Source organism: Callithrix jacchus, chromosome X (assembly GCF_049354715.1).
Source record: "Callithrix jacchus isolate 240 chromosome X, calJac240_pri, whole genome shotgun sequence".
NCBI classification, from domain to species: domain Eukaryota; kingdom Metazoa; phylum Chordata; class Mammalia; order Primates; family Cebidae; genus Callithrix; species Callithrix jacchus.
In genome coordinates, this window is record NC_133524.1 from 83561291 (window position 1) to 83583501 (window position 22211).

Sequence of the window (22211 nt, forward strand, 5' to 3'; positions counted from 1 at the left end):
CAGCCCGTTTCCTGGGTTATGTATGGGGGTCTAATCTCTTGCTTTGCCAGAGTTGCAGCTGCTTTGCTGGTGAGTCTGGGTATTTAAGACTCTTGGGCTGTATGTCTGCTTGAGCAGCGGTTCTGCCAAGACTCCAAGTAGCTCTGTGTGGCAGACTGCAGGCCCTGGTGGAGTGGGTACGTGAGGGGATCTCCTGACCTGAGGGTTGCAAATATGCATGGGGGAAGTGTGGGTTACTCAGAGTCCCTTACCCTCCCAGCACTTCCCTGGGCAGGGCAGGCCCCACTGACTCCATGTTACTACCAGGTGGGTGGTCATCCTGCTTTGCTTTTCTTTGTTTCCTTGATGAATTCCAATGCATGTACCCGGATGATTCAGTTGAAGGTGCTGCATTTACTTAGCCCTTCTCTTTCTCTCTAACTGCAGCACACATTAGTTGCTTCTAGTCGACAATCTTGGCCAGCCTCCAGCATACATTTCTTAAGCAGAAAACAAAAGGCACTAATCACAAAGGACAAACATTAATAAATTAGACCATCAAAGTTAAGATGTCTGTTCTTCAAAAACTCTAAATGCTAACATTTGGGGATCTGATGCCTTATTGCCCAGTCAGCTGATATTGAAGCTTGTGAGTCTAAAAGTCTTAAGACCCTTAACAGATGAATACAGAACAGATGAACACGAATAGATAAACATGGAATGGATAAGAGATGTCACCAAGCATTTGTCAAAGGCTAAAATGACTGTGTAGGAGTAATCTAATGAGAAGTGACCTATGTGCATCTTTCTCTCACATGAGCTAAGTCAGTTGGCCACACCTCTATCCACTTTCCATCTTCCCCGATTTTTCTAAGGATAGCAATTCTAATTTTTGTGAGTTTTTTTTTCTGTTCATAGCCTTGCCTTTGTTTTCTCCTATTTCCTTTTCTTTGCTTTGGTCTCTGTCACAATAAAGGCTTTAAAAAATCCCTGTTATTTTAAGAGGGTTTCAGGAGAGAGGGTGGATAAATGTCTGTGTGTATTCTACCATGCTCAGCCTACAGTCTTCAGGTGATTTGGGGGTAGACTAAACCTTGAGAACACTAGGCTATATCCAACAATGTGATATTAACCAACGAGGGAGAATAGGAGACTGATTCTTTTTTATGTCATATTTAAATTTCCAGGATCTATGTCTTCTGCTCTGATAGTTATAATATTTTATTTCATATAGATTTGTCTGTTTAATTACAATTCATTTCTTGATTCTGTTATATGTATAACAATATATGGAAAAACATGTGAAAAGGGATGGTAAGATAAAGATTTATAATAAAAGCAAATGTTTTACATAATTTTTGGGACCACTTTGAACCTTATTGAAGTGTTACATTTCTTCAATCATTATAAATTTCTTAAAGAATGTCAGTTTTTCTATGTCTATTATAGATAAGTACTATGCATTACATTTTTATTTCTTTATTATACAAGGAATATATACTGATTGATAAAAAAATCTTGCAATCTGTCAGTAAGACACACAGGTATAATATTTCATCCCCAACATACTTTCCTCTAAAGGAACTATTTTAACTTTTTTAGTATGTGGTTTTTTTTTTTCTAAAAAGTTATATGCATTTTTGAGCAAAGATCTATGGTACAGTTTATAAACAAGTTTTAAAAATTCATCTATTACATTTTCAGGCCTTAAAGTAATTTTCTTTTTTCTTTTCTTTTCTTTCTTTTTTTTTTTTTTGAGACAGAGTTTCGCTCTTGTCACCCGGCTGGAGTGCAATGGCACGATCTCGGCTCACCGCAACCTCTGCCTCCTGGGTTCAGGCAATTCTCCTGCCTCAGCCTCCTGAGTAGCTGGGATTACAGGCACGCGCCACCATGCCCAGCTAATTTTTTGTATTTCTGGTAGAGACGGGGTTTCACCATGTTGACCTGGATGGTCTCGATCTCTTGACCTCGCCATCCACCCACCTCGGCCTCCCAAAGTGCTGGGATTACAGGCTTGAGCCACCGTGCCTGGCCTTCTTTTCTTTCTTTGTTTTCTTTCTTTCTTTCTTCCTTCCTTCCTTCCTTTCTTTCTTTCTTTCTTTCTTTCTTTCTTTCTTTCTTTCTTTCTTTCTTTCTTTCTTTCTCTTTCTCTTTTTTTTTTTTGACAGCATCTTGCTGTGTCACCCAGGCTGGAGTGTAGTGAGTGGTGCAGTCATGCTCACTGCAACCTCAACCTCCCAGGCTCAAGTGATCCTTCTTCCTCAGCCTCCCAAGTAGTTGGAACCATGCCAGGCTCATTTTTTATTTTTATATTTTGTAGACATGAGGTCTGACTATATTGCCCAGGCTGGCCTCCAACTCTTGATCTCAAGCGATCCTCCCACCTTGGCTTCCCAAAGTGCTGGATTACAGGCATGGGCCACTGTGCCCAGCTTTAGCATAATTTTCAATTGCTCGAAATCATGGTAATGTTACTTGATTTTATTTATGTCTCATTTACTTTTCTGTAAGTAGTTATGTTTCCAAAAATGTAGTCAATTCCCTAACTTTAATGTTTTTTTTTCAACAGCATCGGCATTTCCAAGACAATAAATATACATATTGTCCCAAACAACCTTTCAATTTAAGCATGTGGAAAATAAAAATGGTGGGTCTTCATTTTTGTACTTGAATCATAAGAAAGAACACACAGGAAGTGCCAAAACCCTTTTCTCAGGAAGAACGACATTATACCTGCAGAACGTTCACAATCCACCTGGATTAATGGTAAGTAATGCTCCTCTATCCCAAATCCTGTCAAATTTGCCAGTATTTGTTATAGGAAGATAACAAATACTGCAACAAAGAACTCATATATTTGATTTCACGACTTTCAGTGATTGGCTCTTCTGAATAAGAAAGATTTGCTCTGTAAAAATTCTTGTATCTCAAGTTCACTGATTTCCACACCAACTGCACTGTGTTCTTGGTCTGCAAAGCATTTCATCTCAATCATTAATACTTTTCCATATAGAGGAAAAGATATCCTCAGTCCACTGTCGCCTTTAAGAAAAGTATCCAAATGCTTTGCATTTGGATAAGCTTGTCTTGCCATGCTTCCAGAGTTAGTACTTGGTGTTTCTGTATCTCAGTATCGGAATACTCTTCAATATCAAGTGAGGTTCTTGTACTGTCCATAGTTTCAGTGACACCTGTATCTCAAGAATATGTTTTCAATGCATTTTTTGGTTTATTATAAAAGCTATCTCAAAGAATACAGATGAAGAGATGTGTACGGCTAGGTGAGGATGTCACATTCCAGGAAGCTCCACGTGTTCAGTATCAGGGAGCTCATATAGTATCTCTTTCTTGTTTCACAGATGCAGCATCTCTCATCTGTCTGAGCATATTATTTACCTGTTTTGAAAGTTTTATTGTTAGCTTTGCCTCTATGTTTTTCCTCCCCAAGTCTTCTCTGTTTATTTTGCTCGCTCTCTCTCTCTCTCTCCCTCTCCCTCTCTCTCTTTAGTATCAGATGTTTTCTTCAAATGTATGATGATATTTGGCTTCCCATTCATATTAAAAATGAGACACTGCAAAGTGTATTAGTAGTTATACAAATATTTTCAAACATGTTGGGACTCAAAGTGCCTTCTAAGCAGCACTGGGAAAGTGACTGGAGAATGTGGTCTACCAAAACAAGGGAGCAAATAGAGAAAAAGGAAGATGAAAGGAATAGTAAATCTAACACAGGATGATGGCAAAGGGAATATCCACAACAGTAGATATGCAACAGGCCTGGAGAGAAACTAGCCTAAAGCAGAGCAAAGACGAAAAGGGCTCCAAGAGGGAATACTTCTGGGAAAATAGAAATTGAAGAATGATCTGATGTGCTTGCTCATGTGGAAAATAGTATTGAAACAATGATGGGACAGGCATGGTGGCTCATGCCTTTAATCCAAGCACTTTGGAGGCTAAGGTGGGCGAATCACCTGAGGTCGGGAGTTCAAGACCAGCCTTACCAACATGGTGAAACCCCGTCTTTAAAAAAAAAGAAAGAAACAATGATGAAATGTTTGTATACAATAGTGCCAGGTACATAAAAATCTAAGAATATATAGAGTAAAGAGACAATTATTAATGCCTGGAAAAAGAAGAAATTATGGCTGGGCTCGGTGGCTCACGCCTATAATCCCAGCACTTTGGGAGGCTGAGGCGGGTGGATCATGAGGTCAAGAGATCGAGACCATCCTAGTCAACAGGGTGAAACTCCATCTCTACTAAAAATACAAAAATTAGCTGGGCATTGTGGTGCACGCCTGTAGTCCCAGCTACTCGGGAGGCTGAGGCAGGAGAATTGCTTGAACCCAGGAGGTGGAGGTTGCGGTGAGCCGAGATGGTGCCATTGCACCCCAGCCTGGGTAACAACAGCGAAACTCCGTCTCAAAAAAAAAAAAAAAAAAAAGAAAGAAATTATAAGAGAAAAGAAAAGTAATAATAGAATACTAGTCAGTTCACCTACAAGTAAAATGTATATGATCATATCAATGTAAATGTTGAGTGCCAATTTTCCCTAAATTATAACTATATTGAGATCATGGGGAGGGGAAGTTTACTGGAGGAAGCATAAGAGGTCTAAATCCTTATCTACTGTCATAGGAAGTCAAAGGTAGAAGTTAAAGGTGATTAATCAAGAAACAGCAATATAAGAGTATTGTTTAGAAAAGTGGTGGCATATGGCAGTAGAGACAACCAAAACATTTGACAGTCGTCTCCTTTGAGGAACAAGTTTGGGAGTTTGTTAATAAATTGGCCAAGAGAGAACTATTATTTACTGGTTGTCTTTTTAGCATTATTTGACTTTTTTTTTTTTTTTGAGACGGAGTCTCACTCTACCACCCAGGCTGATGTGCAGTGATGCTAACGCAGCTCACTGCAAGCTCCACCTCCTAGGTTCAAGCAATTCTCTTGCCTCAGCCTCCCGAGCAGCTGGAATTACAGGTGACCATCACCAAGCCTAGCTATTTTTTTGTATTTTTAGTAGACACGGTGTTTCGTCATGTTGGCCAGGCTTGTCTTGAATCCCTGACCTCAGGGGATCTGCCCTCCTCGGCTTCCCAAAGTGCTAGGATTATAGGCATGAGCCACTGCATCCGGCCCATAATTTGACTTTCTAAACTATATTGACTTTCTACTTAAAAAAAAAAAAAGTACTTGAAAGTTGTATTAAAATGCAGATTCATGGGCCCATCCTTGGAGATTTGTACTTACTTAGCAGGGGAATAAGCAAATAAGGGAATCTGCATTTTAAATGAACCTTCCAAATTTGAGAAACAAATCAGTGTAACTCTTTTCTGTGCTTGCTCTAAATATAACTTTTTCAAAGACACTTTTGGTGGCTTACAATTTTTCTTCTGATTTTACTGTTCTTACTTCTTCCTTGACTTCAACCTTTTTGATAATGTATGAATAGGTATATATGTGCTATTTAAAAACATTTGTCCTTGAGTGTGCCTATTTTTCCATCTTTTGTGTGCCTCGTTTTATAACATAAGCTCATTTGAGAACTCCCTATAAGGTCACATCATCTTTAGATTCATTCTCCTTTTATTTTATCTGGGGCTTATTCTTAGTTGTATAGTGAAAATTTCATTTTTGAGAATTTCCCACCTCTGAATACAAGCTTCTCTAGGAGGGTCTCAGTCCACAGGTTCGTAACAACATTTTCTCTGAGCTTAATTGCCTCGGATTATGTAGACAGTAAGTGTTGCTTGATATAAAATTTGTTGTCTTTGTCCTAAATGTAAAAGATGCCTCTCAGTCTAATTCTTGCCTCATGATTCCACAGGACACAATAATATAAGGTTTTACTGATTCTCCAGGGCGTTACAACTTTAAAGTTCTGACAGGGAAGAGTGGCCTCTGGCAAATTACCGCAGCCTAACCCCTGACCTACATGCTAATTTCAAAAAAGAAATGCTAAACCAATCTAAAACATTCATTTTAAATTGGAAGCAAAACATCTAGCTCAGAATTAAAGAAATTTACCTGAATATTTGGAAATATATATATCTTTTATTTAATGAGTATTCTTTAAATTTCTCCTATAAAATTCTCACTGATGATCGTTGGACATGAAAAAGACATATTTCATGTCTCCCTAACTAAAGGAAAATGTTACAGCTGATGATTTTTATTGCTATATGAATATTTCATTTAGTTAGCATATTTTACTATTTTTGTAAATTCAAGAGTCCCGTAATAGACATAAAGCAATGGGCACACATGAAATCAAGCTGAAAAATGTACTTCTGATGTTTGAGGTATGTTTGTTTTAGTTTAATCAATTTGACCATGTTTTAATGCTGCATTATGTTAAACATACACTTTTTTTGTTTGTTTTTTTGAGATAGTGCTTCGCTCTTTCACCTAGGCTGCAGTGAAGTGGTGCGATCTCAGCTTACTGCAAACCACCCACCGGGTTCAAGTGATTCTTCTGCCTCTTAGCCTCCCGAGTAGCTGGCATTATAGATGCCCACCACCACGCCCAGCTATTTTTTGTATTTTTAGTAGAGATGAGCTTTCGCCATGTTGACCAGGCTGGTCTCGAACTCCTGACCTCAGGTGATCTACCTGCCTCAGCCTCCCAAAAATTACAAAAATGACCCTCCTTGCCCAGCCACAGTTTTTATTTTCCTAATATTGAAACAACTACATAATTTCTATAATGTCATTTGTATACATTAAAGCAGTATTACATAATATGTATCTAAAGCATCAGCTGCAATGAATCCTTACATTCCTATTATGACACAGTAATATTACTGTGACATTTTTGAATTCAAGTCTGATATTGAATTATGAAAGATCTAAGCCTCAGAAATTTAGTTACTTTGGTTTTCTTTTCAAGCCCAGATAGAGAAACTGTTATATCAAACACATTTTAATGTGACCTCTATAACTTTTTAGAAGACATAGATTAATTAGATTTGGGTTCAGTGACTGTGGGAAATAAAAAGTGGTTACTAACCTGGAGACCAAAAACCTATTCATTCATATTTGAGGGTTTTCCTTATTGTCAACACCGAAAGAACTGGCTTAAGCCCCACAGAAGTTCTTTAACTGGATGAACTGATTACATTGCCCATTTGAAGTGTTTAGTATCCACGGTATATATTTTCATCCTGCTTCGGAGGAAAAAGTGAACCAATTCAAAACATTACATATAGTTCTTTGTACTTTAGAAGTCAGAACAGATGATTTTTAAATAAACGCTCTTTGACCCTAAATAGCAGTTCTTCATAAAATTTGGACATTTACATGGAAGTTCCCATAGTCAGTAGTGCTTCATTTGATTCTTAGGATGATTCAACTAAAATTATGCAGTATTTCTATGTTTCCTAGTTTAAACAAGAAGTCACTTTCCAGACAAAAGTTACTATGTGTATAATCCTGAAAGATGATAGTAGGGCACTGTTTAAAGAAAACCAACTTTCTAACTTCCACAAAGCTGAATTCTACAGATATATTTAGCATAATTTGTTTAATATCATAAATATGAAAGAATTCTAAAATATTTTGACTAAGTGTTAACACTTTCTCTTTTAAAGCAATTTTTATGTAGTCATTAATGCAGGAAAATAATTTGTGGCAACATCTCAAGAAACTACACACAGACTGGTACCAAAACAGAGATATAGACCAATGGAACAGAACAGAGGCATCGGAGGCAACACAACATGTCTACAACCATACAATCTTTGATAAACCCGAGAAAAACAAGCAATGGGGAAAGGATTCCCTGTTCAACAAATGCTGTTGGGAAAACTGGCTAGCCATGTGCAGAAAGCAGAAACTGGACCCCTTCCTGACACCTTACACCAAAATTAACTCCAGATGGATTAAAGACTTAGACATAAGACCTGGCACCATAAAAACCCTAGACGAAAATCTAGGCAAAACCATCCAAGACATAGAAGTAGGCAAGGACTTCATGAACAAAACACCAAAAGCATTGGCAACAAAGGCCAAAATAGATAAATGGGACCTAATGAAACTCCACAGCTTCTGCACGGCAAAAGAAACAGTCACTAGAGTGAATCGGCAACCAACAGAATGGGAAAAAATGTTTGTAGTTTACCCATCTGACAAAGGGCTGATATCCAGAATTTACAAAGAACTCAAACAGATTTACAGGAAAAAAACAAACAAGCCCATTCAAAATAGGGCAAAGGATATGAACAGACACTTTACGAAAGAAGACATATATGAGGCCAACAAGCATAAGAAAAAATGCTCATCGTCACTGGTCATCAGAGAGATGCAAATCAAAACCACATTGAGATACCATCTCACGCCAGTTAGAATGGCGATCATTAAAAAATCTGGAGACAACAGATGCTGGAGAGGATGTGGAGAAAAAGGAACACTTTTACACTGTTGGTGGGAGTGTAAATTAGTTCAACCATTGTGGAAGACAGTGTGGCGATTCCTCAAGGCCTTAGAAATAGAAATTCCATTTGACCCAGCAATCCCATTACTGGGTATATATCCAAAGGACTATAAATCGTTCTACTATAAGGACACATGCACACGAATGTTCATTTCAGCACTGTTTACAATAGCAAAGACCTGGAATCAACCAAAATGCCCATCGATGATAGACTGGATTGGGAAAATGTGGCACATATACACTATGGAATATTATGCAGCAATCAGAAATGATGAGTTTGTGTCGTTTGTAGGGACATGGATGAATCTGGAGAACATCATCCTCAGCAAACTGACACAAGAACAGAAAATGAAATACCGCATATTCTCACTCATAAGCGGGTGATGAAAAATGAGAACACATGGACACAGGGAGGGGAGTATTAAACACTGGGGTCTATTGGGGGGAAAAGGGGAGGGCCAGCGGGAGGGGGAGGTGGAGAGGGATAGCCTGGGGAGAAATGCCAAATGTGGGTGAAGGGGAGAAAGGAAGCAAAACACACTGCCATGTGTGTACCTATGCAACTGTCTTGCATGTTCTGCACATGTACCCCCAAACCTAAAATGCAATAAAAAATTAAAAAAAAATACAATCTAAAAAAAAAAAAAAGAAACTTCTCAAGCTAAGAGCTACAGACAATAAGCGTATTCTATAAAAATAGCACATTGTTATTGAAAACAATTGGTAAGTTAATAAATCTGTATAACATTTTCATCCCAAAGTAAACATTAACATGCTGGAAAACTGGAAGAAGTCTGATTTATTTGAAAACACAAAAAGAATTACGTTCATTTATACCGCAACAATGGTGGGGCAGCTATATTGTGGTCTAAAGAGTTATTTCAGAATTTTATATTTATTTTATTATTTCCATTTTTTTTTTTTTGCTTTTCAAAATTTTAAGCAATTTAGATTTCAAAAATAAAAGGATTAAATACTCTTACTTGTCGCTAGATGGCAGTAACACCAGGATGGGTCTCAGGAGGAAAAGCAGTAAAATGGAAATTTTTGCTTGTTTGCACCAAAGATAAAGACATATAGTAACCTTGATTGAGATTTCAGTGGAGGTGGTAGAATGAGGAGGAGAGAATAGAGAGCTGTGTGTGTCTGTGACTTTTTTGTGTTGAGGACATGATCCATTGCTTACAAGAGAATTGAAATAAAATTAAAACCAAATGAGGAATTAGAAAAAGGTAAAAATATTATATGATAAAACACAGAACATTTTCATTTTCACATGTAGCCCTTATATACGGACATTTACTACTTACAGTTTAAACAGAATGATATGTGAGTCATTGTGAGTGGTGACTATAGTACCTTTTGTTGATATAGAGCCATGACACATAATTTTAACATGAGAGCAAGTCACATCTTCCACACGATGTTTTCTTTCTTTTCAGACATTTTTGGCTCAAAATGCATCAGTTGACCCTGTTTTAAGTTGAAAGATTAGATAAATGATTTGAGAATGTATGTCTTAATGAGTCTGAAATGAATTTTAGAGACACTGAGTAATGATGACTGATATCAATGGAAATTTATACTTTGTATGAAAAGTCTTCCCAAGATAATAGAGACCAGTGTGGTTGGCCAGAGTAAAGGCCTCATATTGAGAGAGTTTAGTGAATAGCATGGTGAGCCACAGTTCATTCTTAGAACAAAACTTTTCAGAAGTTAGTATCCAAACAGGATACAAACATCCGTTTACATGAAAGGTATTTGGTTCTTTCATCAACCGTCAGTTATCAGTGAAAAATTTCCTGTTGAGAACTCAGATTTCTTTCTCTAACTGTCAAACGACATTGAGACCCGACATCCTGACAGGTAGAAACAGTTGCATTGCGTGAGGAATGTGACATGTTCAAAGAAAAGAGAAATGATCAGATTCCTTACTGGAGAAAATCAACAGCTGATTAGCTCTCACAGAGCAAGGTGAAACCTGTTGAATTTTCTGAAAAAAGAAATGTAATTTTGGACAGAGCAGAGCTTTGTATCCTTTTTTTTTTTTTTTGGAGACAGAGTCTTACTCTGTTGCCAGGCACCAGTCTGGAGTGCAGTGGCACAATCTCTGTTCATTGCAACCTCCGCCTCCCGGGTTCAAGCAATTCTCCTGCCTCAGCCTCCTGAGTAGCTGGGACTACTGGCACATGCCACCACGCCCACCTAATTTTTGTATTTTTAGTGGAGACGGGGTTTTACCGTGTTGGCCAGGATGGTCTTGATCTCTTGACCTCATGATCCACCCACCTCGGCCTCCCAAAGTGCTGGAATTACAGGCTTGAGCCACCACACCCGGTCAGAGCTTTGTATTCTTTTAATCAACTGTATGACACCACTGCTGCTGTGTACACCTGTGAGACTTTGATGTGAACTTGGAGAGAAGGGACGGAGATTCAAGTAGTGTTTTTTCAAATGTGTTATCATTTTGAAGTTAGAAGTTAATTTTCTAGATAAACTGAAGGGCTCACTCCTACTTCTCATCACTCGCTCACACTCCTACTCTCCAGCCATATTTACTATTCTCTCCTTGTCTCAGCATCCAAGACCATCCCTGCCCCAACATTCTACTCCTTTCACCTAGATAACTTCAACTGAGCCTTGATGACTCAAGTGTCACCTATCTTGAGAAGCCTTCCCTGATTCCTCTTGTTATTACAATACAGGAAGCCCAGTTAAATTTGAATTTCAGATCAGCAATGTACAATCTTTTGTATAAGCATATTCTAAATATTGTATCTTGCATTTTTATTTGCTAATTATGGCACCTTACCGTAATGAAGAACTTTTTAGTCACTTCCAAAATGCAGTCTTTCATTGACCATATCCAATAATTTCATGTGAGAATGTCTTCATCATTGTTTGCTTTGTATATTTCCAAAATAAATGAATATGGCTTTTGTGAAAGAACTTATTACAAAATATAGTTAAATAAATACAAATTGGCTTTCAACATAAAATTCTCCAGTGTTTGACATTTTTTGGCCCAATTATACTATATTTACATGTTTACTCTCTGCAAAAGTGTGGTTGAGAAATAACCTATCATTGCTCATTCATAAGCATTCATTGTTATAAAGCAATGTAACCAAAGAAGAGTTTCTTAATTTATTTCCACAGAAGGGAAGAGTTTATGTCTAAGTATTGTTACATAATTGACAGTGAATTAAAATGTAGTAATTGGAAGAAATATATTAGATCTTTATGAAGACACTGCCACAATCACCAATCACTGAAAACATTTATAGTAACTCCTTATTTTTATTTTTATTTTTTTGAGACGGAGTTTTGCTGTTGTTACCCAGACTGGAGTGCAATGGCACGATCTCAGCTCACTGCAACCTCCACCTTCTGGTTTCAAGATTCTACTGCCTCAGCCTCCCGAGTAGCTGGGACTACAGGCGCGCACCACCATGCCCAGCTAATTTTTGTATTTTTAGTAGAGACAGGGTTTCACCTTGTTGACCAGGATGGACATGATCTCTTGACCTTGTGATCCGCCTGCCTCGGCCTCCGAAAGTGCTGGGATTATAGGCATGAGCCACCGCGCCCGGCCCTTGCTGTCTAATTGTTAATCCTGAAAAACGTATGACATTTTTATGATGAAAATGTATTTTCTGGGTTTCTGGGGAAGGTAGTGTCACCTCTCCCTATAGCAGTCAGTGAAACTTTAAGGCAAACTAAATATTTTGGTAGATAGCTATTTATAAGCTGAGAGAGAATTTTAGTCGGAGGGGATTCTAGGTAGAGAAACAGCACACACAAAGGCTTGGAAATGCAGGATTAGAGGATATTGGCTATAATAGTTTGACTGGAGTAGAGGTGATTTGTAGAACAGTAGTGAGAAGAAAATATGATTCATTGGGGTCAGGCCTGGGAGTAGGCTGGAGTAAGCAGGATGTTGGTCTAGAAGCAGGATGTTCAGAAAGAAAACAAATTCCTTAACTCAGCATCACTACTGTAGATAATCATTCTTTCTGTCTTCCCATAGGTCCCAAGTAATGCCTTCGTTTGGTATCTGGCTCAGCTCAGTATTGTATAGCTGAATCAGTTTTTAAACACAAATCATTCTATTCAGTGTAAGTCAGTGGAAGTGACAAGGGACATATTTCTTTCACTAAACTGGATTTGATTTCAATAATATTAGGAAAGCCAAAGCTACCGTCAAATTGCTTTCAATACCATCACCCAAACTGCACACCATAAGCAATGGTTTTCTTTTTAGTTCTGAGAGGAAGTAATCTTCACAGTCACTTTTAAAAACAGAAAATGAATGGACTAAGTGTAGGCAAAGCAGAAATCAGCATTCTAGTTTTCAAAAGGAGGGGGCTCACTTTCTTATCATTTTCTCCACTTGTATTGGGGAGTATAAATTTCACCTAATTGTAAAGGTGCAAAGATCAGCTTTTCATTATTTAAACCACCTTCTTTCTGGAGTCCTATTTCCTGTTAATTGTCCTACTTCTTTTACAATCTATTATAAATTATTATACATAGAAACATGTGCTATATATACTTTTACAGAAAATTCTAGTGAAGAATATAATTTAATTTATGTAATTTATATATGCCAGGCTCTCCTTAGCTTTCTGATCCACTCTCAATATTATCTGTTCTATTTCTTTAGCACCTGGGCAAGTGAAGACATTAAACAATATTCCATGTGCTACATTTAACTTTGAAATTTACTGAGAATTAAATTCTTTTATAAACCAGGCATATGTATTGCTTATTTGCTTCTTTAAATAAATTTATACACTTGATGGAGATGATTGGAATATCGCAACTGGTTAGAGGAGAAACATAAGTTCAGGTAAAACTCTCTGTGACAAATATTTCTCCTACCTCCATTGCCTGTTTCTCCAGGGGTCTCTAGGTGGCTGTTGGGTTAAATTTGTTTGTGAGAACAAATAGTGGATAGGAACTGGTGGAAACTAATGTGTGGCTGGAATTTCACAGACACAATTGATCATTCTGTTATGTCTATAAAGTCAGCACTATTCTGGAATGCAGACAGTGTGGAGGAGTACAGCACAAACTAAGGCTACCTGTTTATTTTCATGCATAGGACCAATTAAAACTAAGTAGTTGAAGGACAGATAAACAAGATGATACCTAGTCCATGACCAAGTGCTCAGGTGATAGATCTACCTAGGCTTCCTTTTTGATATAATGTGTTCCTGGAGAATATACCTTTTAAATTCTTTACCATAAATTAAAAGTCAAGCAACATGTTAATTTTATCCTGAATATCTATGCAGACACCATCATGTCTTCTGACATCACTGAAAATCATCGATATACAATAAAGCAGGCAAGAAGTGAAGTAAGTGGGTCATTCTTCAATCATGAAGGTTGAGTTCCTAAAAATCTCCAATAGAAGTCATTTGTGAGAAACTTACAGTTTTTGGGATCCAGATTTATAAGGATTGAGCCCTTAAGTGTACCTACAAAGCCCTTATAGTTTTTTTTTTTTTTTTTTTTTTTTTTTTGAGACGGAGTTTCGCTCTTGTTACCTAGGCTGGAGTGCAATGGCGCGATCTCGGCTCACCGCAACCTCCGCCTCCTGGGTTCAGGCAATTCTCCTGCCTCAGCCTCCTGAGTAGCTGGGATTACAGGCACGCGCCACTATGCCTAGCTAATTTTTTGTATTTTTAGTAGAGACGGGGTTTCACCATGTTGACCAGGATGGTCTCGATCTCTTGACCTCGTGATCCACCCGCCTCGGCCTCCCAAAATGCTGGGATTACAGGAGTGAGCCACTGCGCCCAGCCACCATGGCTTCCCCGCCCCCCCTTGTTTTAAATGACCAATACGGAGACTTGTACGATCAGTGTTTATTTGTCTTACTTTGTCAGAAGAAACTGCTCAGAGAAAGAATCCTTTCTCCCCTCTCCTTTTGGGTTATCACCTTGTTTCACTTTAATGCTGGTCGTATGCACATTAGTAGGTGGTAGCAGTGTTCCTCTGTGTCTAGTCCACCATTCAAATACTCAAGACCTTTTAAAGGTGCTGTGACTCAGAGTTGTTTTCTCAAGCCAAAGATCTCAGAGACGCATAGATCCCTGGAGCGTCTTGGTTCTCTCTCTACTCCCAGATAGCTGAATATGATTCTGAGCCCTGGGCTACTTTCCCTCTACTTCTTGTATCTCCCCCAGTTGAGAGAGTTACAATTTGTATATACCGTAACTAAAATTTGAGGCGGGGTGCGGTGACTCACGCCTGTAATTCCAGTACTTTGGAAGGCCGAGGCCGGCGGCTTATGAGGTCAGGAGTTTGAGACCATCCTGGCCAACATAGTGAAACGCTCTACAAAAAAAAAAAAAAAAAAAAAAATACAAAAAGTCAGCTGGGCGTGGTGGCAGACACCTGTAATCCCAACTACTTGGGAGGCCGAGGCAGGAGAATCGCTTGAACCCGGGAGGCGGAGGTTGCAGTGAGCCGAGACTGCGCCACTGCACTCCAGCCGCTGCGAGAGCGCGAGAAGAAAAAAAAAAAAAAAAAGAAACAAACAAAAAAAAGAAGAAACTAAAATTTAAAACGCATTAAAAAAAGAAACAAACAAAAAAAGAAAAAACTAAAATTTAAAAAGCATTAAAAGGTAAATGATACTAGTTAACAGTAATAGCCCTTATCCTGCGACAGGTACTATTCTAAGCAATTCACTTATGTTATAATGTATATATTTACTCTTGTAATCTCACAGAACCCTATGAGGAAGATACTATTACTATTTATTCCAGTTTTATAGATCAGAAAATTGAGGCGTGGAGAGGTTAAGTATTTTGCCTAAGATCACCCCGCTGATAAACTGGGGAGCCAGACTTTGGACACAGGCAGACTGGCCAAAGTTTTCACTTCCTTAACCACTCTGCTAGACTGCTTTCTCATAAAGGAATAACTAAATGTTGGCCCAAAGGGATCTTGTGGTGGTGAAGAGATTACTGCAGTGTGTGAGTCCGAATTGGGCAACAATCAATTAATAAAGCATTGAACTGTAAAGAAACAAAAAGTACGAGTATTGCTCATACTGCAACCCGATGTCTTCAGTTTATGTTCATTTTCATCAAGTACTCCTCTTAATTAGTTGAATGTAAGGCAAGTTTTGGACATGTCAAGTTTGTTATTAGTTTGGAATGTACAGACATGTTTTTTGTGTCATTTTCTCTCCCCTCAGAACTTAAATACTATAAATGTAAACATTGAAAGTTGTTTTATTAACATTTCCAAAAATCTTAAACCTACGATTTATGATTTGTGCCACCATACGGAGACTGAGTCAATCCTAAGACTTTAAAGCCAAGATACTCCTTTTGTCTAAGAGTCAGATAAACAGGGTATTTTTTTTTCTAATGATACAACCCTTCCCCAACTTATTAATTTTCCTGTTTTCTTTATTAAAGATACAACTTTATATTGAAAACACTGAACTTTTAAAAATTACTTTAGAAATTTAATGTAGAGCTGCTTTTTTTTTTTTTAAAAAAAAGAAATTAAAGTATACATATAGTATAGTGGTTAAGATTTGGCTTCTAAATTCATATTTGAATTTTATTTCCAGCCCAGCAATTTTGTATCTGTCTGACTTTGGACAAATTAATTATTTTAGCCCTTAATTTCTTTATCTCAGAAATGGGATAATAATGAAATCTATTTTACAGAACTATCATGAAAATTAAGTAAGAGGGTGTTTAGAAAGTCTTTAGCATAATGCCTGCACAAGGTAAGCATTCAACAGATGTTAGTTACATAAATGCTATTATGGTAACCTTATTATAAATATTTAACATTTTACACAACTCACCCAACTCTCAGGTAGTCTATATATATATATAACTGGAAGTTCATTGTCAACTTTTAGTTGTCTTGGTGATCAAGTGTTGCTTATCTACATGAATTTGGCCAAATGTTTCAGTCATTCTATCTGGATTATTCCAGCAAAACTCAAAGAAGCCCTTACCTATATTTTCAATTACATGATCATTATCTTTCTTGTTTTCTTTACCCACCTTTTGTAGGGGAAAAACAATAACAACAAAAAGCAAAAATTGCCTAGTGTTCTGAATGCCCTGAGAGTGTATTTTCCCAATCACAGAAAAAAAAAGTACCCATTTCTTTCCTACTCGTAATCAGAATGGTTACAATTTCTCTCTGTTTCCTCAAGTCACAGCTGGTTATTCTGCAAACAACAGTAAAATTTACACATTAGCTCGGTGCAGTTTATCAGCTCCAAGCAATGATTTTAAATAACTATCTCAATGACCCACTTCCCTCATTGAGATACCCTTACATAAAACAAAACACGTAGAATAAAAAAATTTAAGGCCGGGAGCGGTGGCTCACGCCTATAATCCCAGCACTTTGGGAGGCCGAGGCTGGTGGATCACAAGGTCAAGAGATCGAGACCATCCTGGTCAACGAGGTGAAACCCCGTCTGTACTAAAAACACAAAAATTAGCTGGGCATGGTGGTACGCGCCTGTAGTCCCAGCTACTCGGGAGGCTGAGACAGGAGAATTGCTTGAACCCAGGAGGCGGAGGTTGCGGTGAGCCGAGATCGTGCCATTGCACTCCAGTCTGGGTAACAACAGCGAAACCCCATCCCCCCCCAAAAAAAACTTATTAAGATTTCAAACAGAGATTTAACTATGTTTCATTATAATTTTGTAATATATTCACTGCAGATTTAAAAGAAGTAAGTTCCTTAGGGATCATGGGAAGCAAACGAGGAAATTAATGCTTAGATAAATAAAAATTAAAATAGCCCGGCGCGGTGGCTCTACTAAAAATACAAAAAATTAGCTGGGCATGGTGGCGTGTGCCTGTGATCCCTGCTACTCAGGAGGCTGAGGCAGAAGAATTGCCTGAACCCAGGAGGCGGAGGTTGCGGTGAGCCAAGATCGCGCCATTGCACTCCAGCCTGGGTAACAAGAGCGAAACTCTGTCTCAAAAATAAATAAATAAATAAATATTAAAATAATTATTAATCTGGGAAGCCAGTCATCACTAAAAAGATCCAGAAACTACCAATAAGCAAAAATTACCGTTGTTAAATATTCCATGCATTCCAATCTCTTAGGATCTGCCTCAGAATTAATAGCATACATTTATATAGTATAACAGGTTTTAGATCACATTCACATATTTATTCATTTGATAAACATTTATGGACACATACTGTGAGTCAGGAACAGTGGTTGGCACTTGAAATATCATATTGATTGTGATATGCATGATCTCTTACCTGACTACACCTTATTTTAGGAGAGAACTTACGACTAAGTTGCAAACAATTTGTACTACAAGGAAGCATGTTTTAACTACCTGAAGAGAGGCACAATGTGCAACGAGTTCAAAAAAGTGGGAATCCATTCCGGGCTAAAAAAAGGAAATGAGGAAGGTCTTCATGGATGTGAATTAGACTTCATTTTTAAAGTGTGGTTAGGATTTGGGTGGGTGGAGATAAGGAGGTGCGCAGCAACATATTCTATGGTAAAAGAATGACTTGAGCATTACCACTCAAGTGGGAAGGTATAAGAAGTTTAAAAGAGTAGTAGAAAGTAATACCCATTTATTGGTGCACAGGCAACATGTCAAAGAGCACTGGAGGAAAGGATAAAAAGGGAAATCACTGGCTGGGCACAGTGACTCATGCCTCTAATCCCAGCACTTTGGGAAGCTGAGGTGGGTGGATCACAAGGTCAGGAGTTCGAGACTAGCCTGGCCAACATAGTGAAATCCCGTCCCTACTAAAAATACAAAATTTAGGCCAGGCGCGGTGGCTCACGTCTATAATCCCAGCACTTTGGGAGGCCGAGGCGGGTGGATCACGAGGTCAAGAGATCGAGACCATCCTGGTCAACAAGGTGAAACCCTGTCTCTACTAAAAATACAAAAATTAGCTGGGCATGGTGGTGAGCGCCTGTAGTCCCAGCTACTCGGGAGGCTGAGGCAGGAGAATCTTGAACCCAGAAGGTGGAGGTTGTGGTGAGCCGAGATGGTGCCATTGTACTCCAGTCTGGGTAACAACAGCAAAACTCCGTCTCAAAAAAAAAAAAAAAATACAAAAATTAGCTGGGCATGATGGCACATGCCTGTAATCACGACTACTCAGGAGGCTGAGGCAGAAGAATTAATTGAACCTGGGAGGTGGAGGTTGTGGTGAGCCAAGATTGTGCCACTGCACTCCAGCCTGGGCAACAGAGCGAAACTCTGTCTAAAAATAAATAAATAAAATAAAAGTGAATCACAGATGGAGTTAAAGCTCTAAGAAATTTGGAATTTATCTGGTAGCCAGTGGGGGTAGTAATGAATATTTCTAATGAATAGAATGAAACATTAGAAAAATAATCTCTGTAGACTGGAAGAGGAAGTGCCAGAAATCGGGGAGATTAAGAGGCAATTGTTGTAGTGGTATAAAAAACACATAATGAACAAACCCAAAGTGTTGGCATTGGGAATGGAAAAGAATGAAAGGGAGAGATATTGCTGAGAGAGAAATCACAAAACTTAGTGACTAATTGAATGGAAGCATAATGGATAGAGAGAAATCCAAGAGGTCTTCCCAGTTTCTATTTCAGGTGACTTGTGGCATGGAAAAAGCATTTATAAATATCAGAAATAAAAAACAAAAACAGATTTGAAGAGAATAAAATAAGGATTAATTCAAAGCTGAATTCAGTTTTGGGCATGTTGAGTCTGAGGTGATGATAGGACATCAAAGTGGAGATGTCCAATTCTACGGGAGAGTTTCAAGAAAGCTAGCAATAAGATTTGAGGTAACTTGTAAAATAGCTGTTTTTAGTGGGTGCTGTAGAGGGTTCATGAAATTGCCACCAGTAAGAGAGTAGACATTAGAAATTTTGACATTACAGGGTCAAGATCAAGGCCATGAAAAAGAAAAGTCATGTAAGAAAGAGGAGAAACAGATTGTTGGAAAGTCATTAAAACAAAAGATAGGGGTTCAAAACAGATGTCAGTGGTGTAAAAAGCTGCAGAATATCAAAGGATGAAGACTGAGAAAACAACGTTGCATTTGGCATTTAGGAGGTCAATAATCACATCTGGTAGATTTGCTTCAGCCAAGTGGCAAGCAGAAATAAAATTGCTAAAGTTAAGACACAAGAGAAAAAGTTGTAGATTTCCAAAAAGTTTGTAAAAGGATGGTAACTTCAGGGCAAGTAGATCTCAAATTTCCACTTACATCAGAATCACTTAAGGGTTATGCTAATTGCGGATTGCTGAGCCTCACCTGGAGTTTCTAATTGAGCAGGTCTTGGGTAGGACCAAACTGTTTGCTTGATTATCAAGTGCCCAGGTAATGCTGATGCTGGTGATCTAGGGACCACACTCTGAGAACTGTTTTTAGAGTAGAAAGTTTTGGTGTGTCTTAAGGAATCATAGCCTTGAACGTTTTCTTTCTTTCTTTCTTTTTTTTTTTTTTTTTTTGAGATGAAGTTTCGCTGTTGTTACCCAGGCTGGAGTGCAATGGCACCATCTCGGCTCACCGCAACCTCTGCCTCCTGGGTTCAAGCAATTCTCCTGCCTCAGCCTCCTGAGTAGCTGGGACTACAGGGGCGCACCAACATGCCCAGCTAGTTTTTGTATTTTTAGTAGAGACGGGGTTTCACCTTGTTGACCAGGATGGTCTCGATCTCTTGACCTCCTGATCCACCTGCCTCAATCCCAAAGTGCTGGGATTATAGGCTTGAGCCACCGCACCTGGCCACCTTGGACGTTTTCTATAGTAAAAGGTGAAAAGAGCAAGGAGAGAGGGAGAGACTGGAGATGCAAAAAAAAAGAGGTGGGAATAAAATAGATTTGTCACCTAGACGGTATGAAAGAAAGGAATGAAGAACATCAATGAAGGAAGTGGAGGAGGCTTTTGATTTTATAAGAGAAAAGATGCAAAAACCCTTTTGCCAGGGAGAAGGGAGGCAGAGGGAAAGCCTGTCAAATAATTTTTTGGTAATATCATGGAGAAGTGGGTGACAGTAGCTGATGAGAGTGAGGGGAAGGGTGACCTGCAAAGAGTAGAATAGGTTTGGAGTAGCTGCTACAGGGAATTCAATAGGGAGTCAACAAAATGAATAAAAGGACACTAGCAGTAGGAGTCTAGCTGAAGTTAAAATAGCTTGAATTTGAACAGTTAAAAGCCCAAGATTTAAAAGGGAACAATACATTGAGAGACACAGATAGAATTTAAGATGACATGTTTCCTTCTCCTTTAGTAGAGCGCAGTATGAAATAGCATATGTTAAAAGGTGGTAGGTGCTTATACTTTATAAGGTATTTTGAAAGTTTATTTTTTGCATTTCAGTTAGAAAATGTTCATTTGTTCTTTAAGCATAGAATTTTAACTGATACTCTTTGGGTTTTGACCAATTGTCTTGATGCTCTGGTCGTTCCCTTTCTCCACCTTTACCCCTCCCTTGGAATTCATCTTCAATTTAACATTGTAACTGAATGAAAAATGATGTTATATATCATTTTATAACCGGTTTCCTAATGGGGTGTACATACATACATCCATACCTATAGGTTTTAGTAGCTTAAATTCTCAGTTATATGAATGGTTTTATTTTACATTTATTGTCTTGCCCAATTTCCTTTTATTGTTTGCCTAAAAGTGAACCTTAGAGGTCTCCTGGGAGGTTGTGATTAGCGGCCACATTAGAGGTTGTAACTTCAGTTGGCTGAGGGTTTCAAATAATTCCATTTACTACTTTTGGATTTGCTCGAATACCCTATCTGAAAACCAGTCCCTTCAAATAGTTCTGGATATTTTGCAGTGCTGCATAAGGTTGCCAATATATATTTTTTAAATTTTTAATTAAAATGGTACCTGCTTTTTACTGACAGTGTCGAAGTGTAATATTTTGCCTAAAATCACAGATGAGTATGAAGTAAGATGAAATGTAAATTGTTCATTAAGTCGTGGAAGTTTATGGCATGGAAGTTTACATTTCATTGTATAGGAAGCTACACTCAGGCCCCACATCATTCCACTGGAATTAGAACTTGGTCTTTAAATCAGATACAGTATCTGCTTATACTAATTTTGTCCTTATTTGTTGTGGTGGTTTGCTCCTGTCTTGTATTAACTCACAAACCTTGAGTATTTTCTTAGTTTTAGTGCAGTGCCTCCCTCCATGGAGAGTCATCTCCCAAGGTACTCTGTTTACTGCAACATTTTTATGATATTATATTGCATCAATTCCAAACTTACAGGGTGTTGATGTGAAAGGCTTCCTCTGGTCTTGTAAGAAACCTACTCCTATTTAGAAGTATGTTTTTGGCTTATGGAAGACATTAAAGTCAGAAAGGGACAAAAACAAACCCTCTGTGTGGAATTGATTGTCTCAGTCTCAAAGCACTGATAGTAATAGTAGAAACAGTAGTGATAAAAAGTAGAACAATCGGCCGGGCGCGGTGGCTCAAGCCTGTAATCCCAGCACTTTGGGAGGCCGAGGCGGGTGGATCACGAGGTCAACAGATTGAGACCATCCTGGTCAACACGGTGAAACCCCGTCTCTACTAAAAATACAAAAAATTAGCTGGGCACGGTGGCGCGTGCCTGTAATCCCAGCTACTCAGGAGGCTGAGGCAGGAGAATTGCCTGAACCCAGGAGGCGGAGGTTGCGGTGAGCCGAGATCGCGCCATTGCACTCCAGTCTGGGTAACAAGAGCAAAACTCCGTCTCAAAAAAAAAAAAAAAAAAAAAAATAGAACAATCAAAAAGTCAAGAACAATCAAAAAGT

General features: G+C 38.4%; 1 pseudogene; it reads right to left on the reverse strand.

Moving 5' to 3' along the window:
* Window positions 1–2605: 2605 nt before the first annotated feature.
* Window positions 2606–3159, reverse strand: LOC128930618 (thiopurine S-methyltransferase pseudogene; annotated as a pseudogene).
* Window positions 3160–22211: the final 19052 nt, after the last annotated feature.